The 13,876-nt window shown below is 28.0% G+C and overlaps 1 protein-coding gene across 3 annotated transcripts in view; it reads left to right on the top strand.

Annotated features, from left to right (window-relative positions):
* LOC132932179 (uncharacterized) overlaps positions 1-13,876 on the top strand; it is a 294,142-nt gene that overhangs the window by 49,140 nt on the left and 231,126 nt on the right. The gene's annotated exons all lie outside the window — the stretch shown is intronic.

The following is a 13,876-nucleotide window of genomic DNA, read 5'->3' as shown; positions in this document are numbered from 1 at the left end:
TACCCACATTTAGCTGATAATATTACTGTTTTTGAACTATATTAAACCCGAAAAGCCGAAAAACTTCAACCATCATTTCACATTATACAAACTTTAAACCTTTTAGATGATTGTTATGATATCATATTCTATATATTATGTATTGTAACCCCGTATCTGGTTATTAAATATTAAGCGTTACGTCAACCAGACAAATATTGTACTTGCATAAACTGTAATTACGTAATACTTAAGTCCAAATGAATCTATATACAAACTACGGTGTACATTTATTGTAATACAAAAATAAATTCTTATGACAATTTTGTAAAAATTCATTTCTGCGATTAAGGTATTTACCCGAAAAAATAATTTAATTGAAAATATGGTTTAAATATTGAAATGTTTCTATTGATTAATCATTTCGTTTAACTAAATTAAAACTTGTTTTCATTGTCAAATTAATACACTCGAAAATATGTTAGATCATATAACAATAATATAATAATTATAATAACAATAATTTAATAGTAGTATACCTTAACAAGTAACAACTCGTAAGTCAAAGCAAAACAATAAATAATATTATTTTTTTTGCACAAAAAAAATTACACAATACGCCACTAAAGTTACACAGAACGCTTTTGACAACACTAGTATGTCATCAAGTCGAATACACGACTAAGGTCCGCAGGCCGTTTGTCACTCACAAAAAAAAAAAAAAAAACAAGTAGAAAAACAATTGTTATTCCGCGTGAAGAGCAGCACGCATTGAAAGACGAATATTTATCATGTCATTTCCAATAGTGACGTTATATTATTATTGTTCTCGGTTTTCTACTTTGTCAGCAGGTCATCCCTTCCTTTTGGTCTTCTTCTTCTTGACTTTATTTGTCCATCTCTTATTTATATATATTTTTTTTTCGGAAATGCACTGGAAGAGAAAAGAATCGTCATCGTCGTTGTCGTCTTTTTCTCTCATTTTTTCTTTTTTCTTTCGTCTATTTTCATTCTCTCCTACTGCTTATCTCCCTATTCCTTCACCCCCCCACTACTTGTTTTCTTTTTAATTTTTTTTCTCAACGCTCAAAGTGGTATTCCGTAATATTTGGACATGGGCTTATTGCGTATTCGTCGAGCGTCCCGTATACGCCTCGACCAGAGTATAACCTCGATAATATTTCCAACAGCTTGGTGGCACGTACCGAACAGAAAAATTCATGCTCGACACATACGTATTACTGATGTGTTGAATGTAAAAATGGGCTTGTTTCCAAACGCCGCGTACACACTGACCAAATAAATTTTTTTCTCCCGCTATTGTGGCGGAGTTCCGGGGCAAGAACTGACGGAAAACGTATCATAAATATACATGTTCAGACGGCTTCGAATCGAACTCAACATCAACCCTTACATGTTATATTAACGGACTGCATATTATATATATATTTCATGGCTTCGGCATTATTATTATTATTGGTGGATGGAAATCTCGATGAAAAATACAAAAGAACTTCCAAAAACATTTATATACGCGTGGGCAGTAGTCCCTGACGTTAGAATCTTTTTCCACTAGTTAGATTAGGTCACAACGGTGGTCGATTTCGTGTTTGGGCAGAGTTCGGGTTATTTCTATACACAGCGTCGAAATTTAATTCCGACCGCTATTAATAATAATAATAATATGTCACATCATAGAAAAGGTAATCAATTTGGATCAAAGGGACTGTCTTGCGCCGTTATTAAAGGGCGCCGCGGTAAAACCGGATTTCGATCGGCGGGACTGCGTGGGTATGAGCTAACAGAGTACGAAATTGACGACGGAGGTATAGGTACACCGTATAGCCGGTAGGGCACTGTCGACGTCGGGTCGAAACCAATCGGATTTCGATTTTATTAGTCGGGAAATTATTGTACCGTTCTCCAGCCGTCGCTTTTGTTTGGGAATTACACGACCCATATTATTACTATATACATACTTCTGTGTGTGTGTGCGTGTGTACACGATAACACACAATGACGTATAGGTAGCCAGTGAAATACGACATTGTTTCCAACCAAAGCACTGTCATATCTTTGGAATTATCTCTTTGTTCTTTAGCAGTGTCGTTTGTGTGGGCATGTGTACGGTTACGCACGCATAAAATAATACTATATCGTGTCTGGTTTATTATCCTCTTTGATTTCGTTTCCTCAGTAGTTTAGTTATTATTAGTGTTGGAAATTATCCAGATAATTGTATTATCTTCTAACGTACTTATCTAGATGATTATGTTTTAATTTATCTAATGTTTAGCTTAGATAAAAACTGGCTTATCTAAATAAATTTAAATATTATAGTATCTCTACAAAACAATTAAATTAAAAAAATTACAATTTTTTTTTAATCACTGTATATTATTGTATTGTTATATTACAAATAATTTGTATTAAAATGTATGAATTGTTATATGCATATATTTTAATTCATTGTTATCATAAATAGTACGCCGTTATCTTTTATGCTATTATAAACCAATACGAAAAAAAATACAATTAATAAGCGTTAAAAAAAGGTAATTGTTTATTAGTGATGGGTCGAACTGTTCGAATCTCGAACCGAACCGAACCGAACCCTTGATGTTCGGTTCGATTCGAAATTCGAACTCGGCACGAAAAAAATTCGAACCGAACTATCAAACATCTTTTACTGTTCGAAAATCGAACTTGAAAATATTTGTCGAACCTGACTTACTGACCACGATAGTTCAGAGGCCAAATATTTGTACAATTCTTCATAATTTATTTAAAAAAAATAAAAATTGATAATCGTTTTTTAGAAATAATTAGACTATTGGCGATAGAAAGTTATAAACTGTAACAGGCACCTTATGTATCATTTATAATAATAATGATAAAAAATATTGAGTTCGAGTTCGAGTTCGACTTAAAATGATTCTAGGTTCGTTTCGGTTCGGTTCGGTAGAAAATATGAAGGTTCGGTTCGGTTCGAGTTCGAAAAAATAATTTAAAGTTCGGTTCAAGTTCGGTTCGATTTAAAAAATCAGAGTTCGACCCATCACTATTGTTTATACGTTTATCTAGACATTTTTTTCGCTAAAATTATTTTATCTTATTTAGATAATTTTTTAGTTATCTATTCCCAACACTGGTCCTCATCCCTCACAGCGAAATTCCGTATGTTTGTGTTGTCTCTCGAGACACACCACCCGCGATAGAGACAGTCTGACAGACCGACGAATATAGACCACGGACGCACGTATTATAATACGGATTTGTATATTATGCATAACGTGTGTGTTATATATATATACTATTATAGTAAGTTGTGCATTTGCAATATAAACGCGCGACGAACATAATTAGACTCGGGACATGCCCTAATAATATATATTATATTGCGGACGACGACTCGGGGAGAGGTATATATTGGAACGATTCCGGTCCTGAATTTTCCTTAAACTCAATCATCGTGCACGCAATAATAATATGATACCGTGTTGAACCGGCATTGACCCGTAAGCGGCCCTTATCCGACATAATAATATTGTTATAACACGTCATGGTGTTATTTTATTCTTTTCGTTTCGTTTCGTAACAACATTAAAACATTGCGATGCAGTGACATATTATATATATTATTATTGTGTGCGACTGCAACTTTACTGTCGTGTGTACAACACAAATATTATAATCATCTGCCGTGTATTTATTTTTTGACGGCGAACAGTTCAATCGTACCCGATTCCCGAGTATTTCGTGTACAATAGTTATTATGATGACGGTATTGCATGGCATAACGCGTTACGGTTCGAGTGATCGGCTTTGTAATGTATGCATTTATATTAAGTTGATATTTGAACACTAGCTGTTAGTAAATTTAAACTGTTGCTTTCTTGACACTTTAAACTTCCATAAGCCAATAAGCCCATGCTATCGAATCGCACAATCTATAATACACCATTTGTAAAGCTTAATATTGTTATTATTATTATTATTATTATTAATGTGATAAAATTTATCATAAAACAGCTTATACGCTGTTTTGTGATTTTTATATTTTTTACAATGTCCGTAAACCCATTGTAACTTATGAAATAAATTAATTTCACCAAATAAGTATATTGTTGAGTATATAAAAAAAAAAAATCAATGATATCCTTATTGAATTACTATGGGAAACGGAAAGGTGTTACTGAAAGATTCTTAACTCCATTATTTGATAAACTGTATTATTATACTAACTACGGTTATTAAGAAATTATCAATAAATAGTTATTAATTAAACATGATAATTGCAATTTTTGTAAATTAATAAGCCCGATAAAATTATAATTTATATACATATAGATTTTTTAAGACATATTATTATTATAAAATAAAATAAATAATAATAATAATTGTCATTATTTTATTAATTAACAACCGCTATATAGTTTAATATAATTATTTATAAATAAATGATAATTTAAGTTAATAGTTCCTTTAAAATTTTAAAATTACTGATGTATAGGTACTTGAGCTCAAAATATATAACTATATATTTATTATAAATTAAATTTTTCTAATTTTATGCCATAAAATTGGACATCGAATTAGATATTGACACAATATTAGTACAGTTTTTTTTTTATACATTACATTCAAAACGGAGCAATTGGTTTTAAAACGATGTGTATATTTTCTTGTTTTTTGGTATATATGAAAAAAAATATTTCAATTTCCATCATCGATGATGTAATGTTTAGAAAATTGGATATAGTTGGTATTTTTGGTGATCGAAAATAAACTATCAAAAATATATATTCCGTAAAATATTTTTTTTTAAGAATTTAGTCAAAATTCCGATCAAAATCAAGAAAATACGTATATTGTAAAATAGTTTGTAGTTAAAAATTCTTAACACTTAGCATTTTGACAATCCTAGGCTTAATAAATTAATTTAAGGTTACTTATAAGCTTTTTTTACAAAAAATACATATTAGGTATATACATTTTTTTTTAAAAACATTTCAAGTTCAAACTTCTACATGATTGAAGATTTAAAACAAAAATAATGATTTTAGTTATTTTTTCTTAATTAAAAAATATTATTTTAAGGAGCTTAGAACTTTTTGCTTATTATTACTATTTACAATACAATATTCAGAGTATATAGATTCATTTTAAGCTATTCAAATAACGAACTATAATACTCGTACGTTGTAAGGAAGGTGTGTTAATATATTGACTTATAAGTTAATAACAGCTGGTAATATTGTGTCTGAAAAAGTATTATATAATAATTATTATACGTGTAATAACATAAGATATGATTATGATTTTGATTTTAACATTGTTTTCGACAATAAAGAGTTAAAACTACCGGATAACTAACAAAGTAAACTAAATAAATAAAATGCTAATAGCAATATTACATAATAAAATATCTTCACTCAGAGTTACTTTTCACATACATTGAATTCAAAGTTAAAACGTTTCTAATAAAGTCACTTGCTCAATGACGAGTTAAACAGCTATAGTCGACATATTTTACATAGTAGTGCGAATTATTTGATTTTTATATTATATACAAATGCCATTTTAGTAATGGCATTCATACCTCATAAAATCTTATAATTATATAAATGAATAAGTTGTTCTTGATATTTTAGCCGGTTACCTTAACAATATTGTTCATCGTCAATTTTATAGTTGTAATAATCCATTTAGTGGTTGATTACTTTTCTCTCCGTGGATATACAAACACCTATTTTAAAAATTATTCGTATCGTTCATCATATAGTATTCTGTTTATATTTAAAATCCGTTAATAAATTTATAGTACAAATGTTCACACAAATCAAAATAATCATACCAAATCTCCATATAGCGATTACAGTAGCATGGGCATTGTTAAATAAGGCAATAGCATTTGTAATATTATTAAGTATAAACCAATTCATAAATTAAGTATATTTAGCAATAATGCAAACAGTCATGCAGATTAATATACACGGTTCAGCGTGTTTAACAAACAAATAATCATATGCATATACTGCGTTGAACAAAAATAATGATAATAATAAATAATTCACACAATTAAAAATTGTTAATAATAATTGACAAAAAAAAAATATATATACATATAAATAAATACTTCATTTCGATTTTGAACAATTATATATTAACCTAACCGATACATATAAAATAGCCTCGTCGTGTTATGTTGACGTGTGTTTATATAACATGACGTGATGTTATCTGAAAACCATGAAAAATATCTGTTTTATTCGTTGACCGATTATATATAATGGCAGCTTAAATAAAATATTCATCGGCATTTGGCATACTTACGCAATTATTATCTAAGCACTTTGCGGGTACAGCGATAGAATTTTAACGAACGCGAAGTGACAACGCCTCTGTCTGAATGTACCAATTATTAACAATACATCATCTATATATATATATATATATATATATATATACGATTTACGCATATATATATACAATATTATTATTATTATAATGATATTATTATTATTATTTGGCGATATTGAAAAGCGTTATAATATCACGTACAATTTTCTATTCATATTTCATACGTTATAAATTATAATATATTATTAACGCGTGTAACGTTATTATTATTATTATTATCAATATTGTTAAAGCGTTCGTTTTTATAGGTAATTCGGAATATTTAAACATGTTTTCAAGTATAATATTATACAATACGTAATAATATGATGACAATAATAACATTAAAATAAGTATCCGCCAATAGAGTATTATAAGCTGGTATTGGTGTTTGCCGTTCTTAATGATACAGCAAAGTTAACGACCTGCCGCACGTACACATATAGGTACGCATACACACAAACACGCGCGCGCGGGGCTTATAAACAAAATAAAAACGTCTTTGATCACATCATCTTATCACCCCCCACCATCCACCCCATCCATACAGAATGTTACGATTATAATATATATATATATACACATACGGGCCATACGTATATTATTTTATTTTCGTTCAGACAGTCAATTTAGTAACCGCAGAAGATTTTCTTGTTATTATTGAACGACCAAAAGAAGAGAGCAATACATTATCATCTCTTTCCGCGGCCGCCCTTCCCTCACCGTCCAAACCACTGAATATTCTTTATATCGTGGCCGGGGGCCCATGTTGAGTTTTTACCTCGCCGGCACGGGGATGCCATTTCCTCTCGCGGCTTCCCCCTCCCACCGCACCGCCACGTCATCTTTCGTCGCATACTTAATGTACGACGTTTCGTCTATATACTTTTTTTTTTATTCTTCATATTTTTATCTCTCCATATACACGTAAATAATCTTGCACCGTGACCGAAAAAAAGGGGAAAAAACCGAGGAAAGAGCTTGCGGGAGCTCTCATATTTATATATACATATAACCACGCCATCGGTACACCTACGCTACAAGAGCGGCGGCGGTGGCTGCGGCAACGGTTTCAGCATCTTGACAAGCGGTCGGTGTTGAAATATTCAGCACATCATCTATTTGATTGCGACGCACCTGTTCGGTGTATAGAACATGTGAAATAAAAATTTCATGTATGTATGTATGTAAAAAAAAAAAATTATTCAACATAACCGGAACTCTAGTAGTCTAGATGATTTATTGCTGTTTATATATTTTTGAATTTTTCAGTTCTTTTTTATCTTACTACTATTCATAAATATTCCCGTCCGCATAAAAATGAACAGTGTGCAACAAACAAGTCAATAATAACATACTGTTACAAACTATGACGTATTAGTTCGTAAAATCAGTATAATATTCAGCACTATTGTACAGCTACTGTTATATTTGCAACTAGTGCCTACTAAAAATTTTGATATATTATTATTATTGTAACAATGTAACATCAAAAATAGGTTAGATTAGGCAAAATTATAAAAAATAAATAAAGTAAAGAAAATTTTACACGTTACCTACGTAACGCCATATAATACCCGTATAATGCATGGACGTTTGTTAGAATTTTACATTATATTGTCAATTTATGAATTTGGTATTTTCATAAAATTATATAACAATATAATTTAGATAACATTAAATTAATACCTATTGAGATGATTGTATTTATTTATAGATAGTTGGATTTACATATTTTTAAACTTATTAAACAGTGCTGTGTTAACTTCACAATGTAAATTAATTGACAAATTTGATATGTAAAAAAAGAGATCCAACATGGAGCCTTAATCCAAAATAAGATTAAAAAATAGTAATTGCATCTACACAAATGAAAAAGTTACTAGAAATAATGCGAAATAAAACAAATTTTAATTTAATTAAATAAAACGACAAAATTACCAGTAACACTCTTAAGAACGTAAAATTATTGTGGGAAAAAAACGTCGAGATATTCTATCAATATAAACAAAGGGTGTACAAAGCAAAACTGTCCTCAATGCCACAGAAAAGTAAAGGAAAAAAAAGTATAAAATGATTATAGTTTATCAGCTGAAATAATGTCAAAAGAAGGAGCATAAAAACATTTAAAACGTCCATTGCTGTTGCATTATTCATAAGAGAATTTCAATTTATATTCGTATTGCGTTGTATTCGGGTTGCATTGTGATCCATTTGACGGTCGTTTATTTTAGGATGTTTAAAAAAAAAATCAATTGATTACTCAAAAATATCCGAAAAGATTTTTGTATTTTAATTAATATTTTTTTAGGACACCATACTTATCAATGAATGTTTGGTATGGTAAATGAATCACTCTATACAATTTCGCGTCTGCGGGTAATTCAAACACGGACGAATGTAAACATATGCATATATATGTAAGAAAAACCGTGTTTCAAAATATTTTGTAGGTAGTCCAATGAAAATCAGAAACATCAAATATTGAAACAGCTGAAAAAAAAATATAACGGTTTTCGATTCGTATCACACTAAAATAACTACACGACCAATACGATCTTACAAATTTTACTTGTATGTAGTAAAATAAATCAACTGAAACAAAATATATAGTATGAAACTATTGATTTTAAATATTTTAGTAAGTTACATCAATTAATATTATTACATCATTTAAACGTGAATATTTGTATATTATCCAATATGCAAAATAATAGCATTTTTTAACAATAAATGTATTAAACTGTATAATTGTAAATATGATATTTATACGGAGTTCATTAAAAAAAACATGTTTAGCTGATCTTTACTCACAGACTCACAGAGTTCAAACAAAATGAAAAAAAGGATTTATATCAGAGTGATAAAAAAACTAGTATGCGTAGAAATCCAAGGAATTGTAGAGCTTCAGATAATAATGGATTCTCCTTTGATGTCTTAGGAGCCTTTAACCCCATACCGTAAAATTCCAGTACTGTACTATGACTTTTTAAATGATTGTTCAATTATTAACCGTTTTATCATAGTTAAGTATTCGAAAAAACAACGATACCGTAATGCGATACATTCTGTATGGTTGTATTGATTAGTTTTATTTATGTTTCAATTCCATTTATGAATAATTAACTGTTATTGTTACTCGTTCATAATATATATTAGTATATTATAGGGTTTAAAATGTTGAATTTTTTTAATAATAATAATACTTTGAATACGAGAAATAAACCAAAAATAAAAATAAAAAGATTTTGAATCTACAAATTTTCAATTAATTTTAGTTTTATCAAATTAAAAAAAAAAAAAACCTAGTATGTGGTTTTATTTATTTAAGTGTTAAAAACATAATATATTACAATATTATAATTAGATAAATAATTTTTTTCTCCCATAAAATGTTCACGCTCAGACAGCTAACAACTTTTAGTTGTTATTTGTAAACATCGTAAAATGTCATTTAACATCCTTATTAGTAATCAGTTCGTAATTCTTAGAAAATTAATAATTAATTTTCCAAATTTCAAATATTCATACATTTTTTTTCCGATTACATATTTGGTTGATTGATTTGGTTTTTATTAGTAATATTAAGACAAATATAAATTTTGTGATTCCAATTTCCTAATAATATCAATTATACGTTATCTCGAGCATAAAATCGACAATGCTACTTTGTCATCGTCTTGGTTCACAAGTGGCGCGTTGAGATTTTATCAATTATTTATTTCATAAACGCATACAAATATTATTTATTAAACTGATAATTTAACATGAAATACTTATAAAAAAAAATTTAAGGTTAAAATAACATTTATTATAAGATAAAAAAAACAAAATTAAGTTTATTTCATTATAATTTATAACAGTAATTAAATTTATAATATTTTTTATGTAAAAAAGAATCATCTTACTATCATTATTTTCCATATTGTTTTAATAGTTATGAATTTAAAATACAAAGGTTTGTAGTGCTGAGTTTCTTAATATAAAATAAATCTTAAGGATGTTACTTTTAGTTGATTTAGTTTCATAATTTATGAAACTAATGTGTAAAAGATGATGAATAATCTAAAAAGAATTATTCAGGTGCATTTTATTATTAAATATTATTATGCAAAAGTGGTGAAAAACTATTTGGAAGGTAATAATATAACATGTATTTAAGTTATTATTATTTATAGTTTATACGTTTTTAAATAGTATTAGAGTGACGATATAATTATTAAGTACCTACTTGACCGCAATTTGGTTAAAACTTTTGAAATTCACATAGATACTATTAATTATTATTGTATAAGTACTCTCAAAATGCATAGTAGATCCCGTACAAAAATATGTTTATATTTTCATATTAAATAAGTTCTAGCTATTTTTTTCTGTTACTCGTGATGTTTGCCACTTGTGAATATATATATTTTATTATAATATTCAGTGTTCCAATGAAACATATTATACACATAATATATGATAATATTATAAATAAATAACTTTGATACCTTAGGTTTAATATTTTTGAAAACTTTCAAACTATTTACATCTTACTCGTGAAATGTCTGTTTTAGTCATTTTAGAGTTATTTTATCTCGATAAATATTAATATATATATTTTTTTAATTAATCGAATTATAACACATTTAAATTATAATACATTTTGAGGGAGTAATAATAAAATGTGAATTTCATAAAAAAAAGTTTTTGGATCATAATGTATAACAGTGAAAAAATAAATAAATCATACTTATTAGTTAGTTTATTTTTTATAAAATTAATTTTTATTTTTATTTAACAGACCAAGAATAGAAAATATCATTTATAAAAAAAATATATAAAAAATAATGAAAATTTATAAATATCAATCTATACACATAAGCGTACGATAAAATTTAAATAAAAAACAATATGTAGAGTGATGAATGATGATATTTAATTAAAAATATTTAGAACATTCGAAATATAATATCGTAAATATTTGGAAATTTCACCAATATATGATCAACCTATATTTACTTATGCCATGATTTATAATATTGTACATTTATTTGATTTATAATACGTGTTTCGATGCCGTGAGCGTGTTTTGATCAAAAATAAATTTAGTTTATTGTGTATGACTGAATTTAAAAGTTGTAGCTATTATACGTTTAATTATTTGAATATATTATACCACAAAAATCATGAATGTACATCAAAAATGGTGTTTTGTTTAGAAATTTCCTGTTTGTAAATTAAATACACGGACATGTACCTACGAATAACAATTTTTGTTGTGATATTATAAAATAACTTTATAATATTGTGTAATGATATATATTTTTAACTCAATAAAATTGGTTGCCATGGTAATTATTTGACGAAAATATTATTGAAAACATTTTCGCTTAATACAGAGACAACCAAATAGTGTTCACGATAAAGTAAACAGATAAACTAGAAAAATTGAAAAGAAGATTGGAAAAAAAAATAATATTGGATTAACGTAGTAACATAGTATTACGGCAAGCGCCTTATATAATATTTAAATTATGCTATAATACAAGTAGACCAGACCAAAGGATGGCCGGCGATGCGGGACGTGAAATGTGAATTAAGATGTTACCGAAACGCATTGGGATGAGAAATACCATGGAGATAATGGAGATTAAATAAATTGCAGTTAAACCTATATATATTTAGTTATCAATATAAATAATTGCAAGCTATAGAGCTATATTATCAGTATCGTCAGTTTAAAATTCAAAACACGATATTTGCAGTTTGTATATTATGATACTTTAACAGTAGTATATTTTATCCTGATAAATTTAGATTACTCGTATTACTACAGTAGTATATGATTGTACGGTTATAAATTGTACATATTTTATGCTGCCTTCGTTTAAATCTGTAAAATAAAATATATTATATACTGTAAGTATATGCTTTGAGACGTTTAGAACATTGTTTTATAATAATTGTATTAGTGCATAATATAAACTATACGTTGACAAAATACAATTCAAATCAATGTAATGTCAGACGACCTTTATTATAATATTATTATATAAATTTTTAACCATTTTAATGCATATAAATAATATTATAATAATAGTAGATGATATAAAGTTATATTTTTTTGTCATAAGGGCGTAGAACTAAAATAATTGACGAACAAAAAAAAAAAAAAAGCAATAAAACAGTAGACGCCCGTGAATTTATCTTTTTAATGTAATCGCTTTGTAGCTATTATCATAATGAACAGTGCCATAAAAAACAAATATATATATATGTGTGCCTCTATTTACGCACCCGTTCACAACAGGTGGCAGACGGACGATAGCAGTTTTGATAACGCTGAAACGCAATCCTTATTGTTTGAAAGAAGTTTTGGGGTGAAAACCAACAAAGAGAAGAGAAATTAAAAAAAATAAAAACTTCTCAAAAGCATTCATACGGATTAGGAAACGTAATTTTGTGCGCACTGCGCCTGTGCGTGCGTGCTTCCATGTGTATATATGTGCGTGAGTGTGTGTGTGTGTGTGTGTGTGTGTGTGTGTGTGTGTGCGCGCGCGCGCGCGCGCGCGTGTATAGGGATTGTAGCCGTTTCATTAAAAAATGTCCATCAACCCGTTAGAGCAGCATTATTGCGAAATAATCGTAAATTATTTTTGTCCCTTACGGCGGTGGTGCAGCTACGTTGAATAAACAGTCCTTTCTTTATTTGCGGACTTACTAAAAAGAAAAAAACGGCTGTAAATTGTCTGTAAATTAAAAAAAAAAAAAAACTATTAATTAAAATGTTAATGAAAAAAATAATAATAATATACGTATGCGATTAGGAATATTTGTATAATATATAATAATTATATGAGTTTAATAATAAAATATTATTTTTGATATTGAATACAGAAAACAATATTAACTTAAAAGGTTTAATTAATTAATAGTAATAAATACAAATAGTTGAGTTAATAAAATTGAAAAAAAATATCAGTAACGACAATACAACAATAATGTGATTTCGATAATTTTTTTTATTAAAATTTCAAAATTCATCTGGTTAAGTGGTATTTTTATGGGTGTCTTATGCGAATAAGTATTGAGAAAATTGAACAATTTAATGTTTTAAAAATAATATAAACCTGTAAGTGGTCTGGTTTTTGTTACTGAATAACAATTTCTATAGTCGCGTTACCAGATTCGAGTCGGTCGCGCAAAATAACGATTAGCTAATATTTAACGAGATATCATATACCTATTATATTCATTGTTATTCGCACTTTATTTTCAATTTATTCTGTTTCCACTAAAATCCATCTCTTTTATACGTTCTTTAAGTTTTTAATGAGTCTTTAAAGCTTAAAATATAATATTTTCAGTTAAACGTGTATAGAGACGACACGAAGCAGGTGAGTATTATAATGTTATTATAATATACAATCTCTGTTTTATTATACGTATCTCTTACGCGTGGCACCATTTTAATTGACACACATTCAGGTGTCTTACACTTTGCTAATTG

This window comes from Rhopalosiphum padi, chromosome 1 (assembly GCF_020882245.1).
Source record: "Rhopalosiphum padi isolate XX-2018 chromosome 1, ASM2088224v1, whole genome shotgun sequence".
Lineage (NCBI taxonomy): Eukaryota > Metazoa > Arthropoda > Insecta > Hemiptera > Aphididae > Rhopalosiphum > Rhopalosiphum padi.
This window is presented reverse-complemented; position numbering and strand designations above follow the sequence as displayed.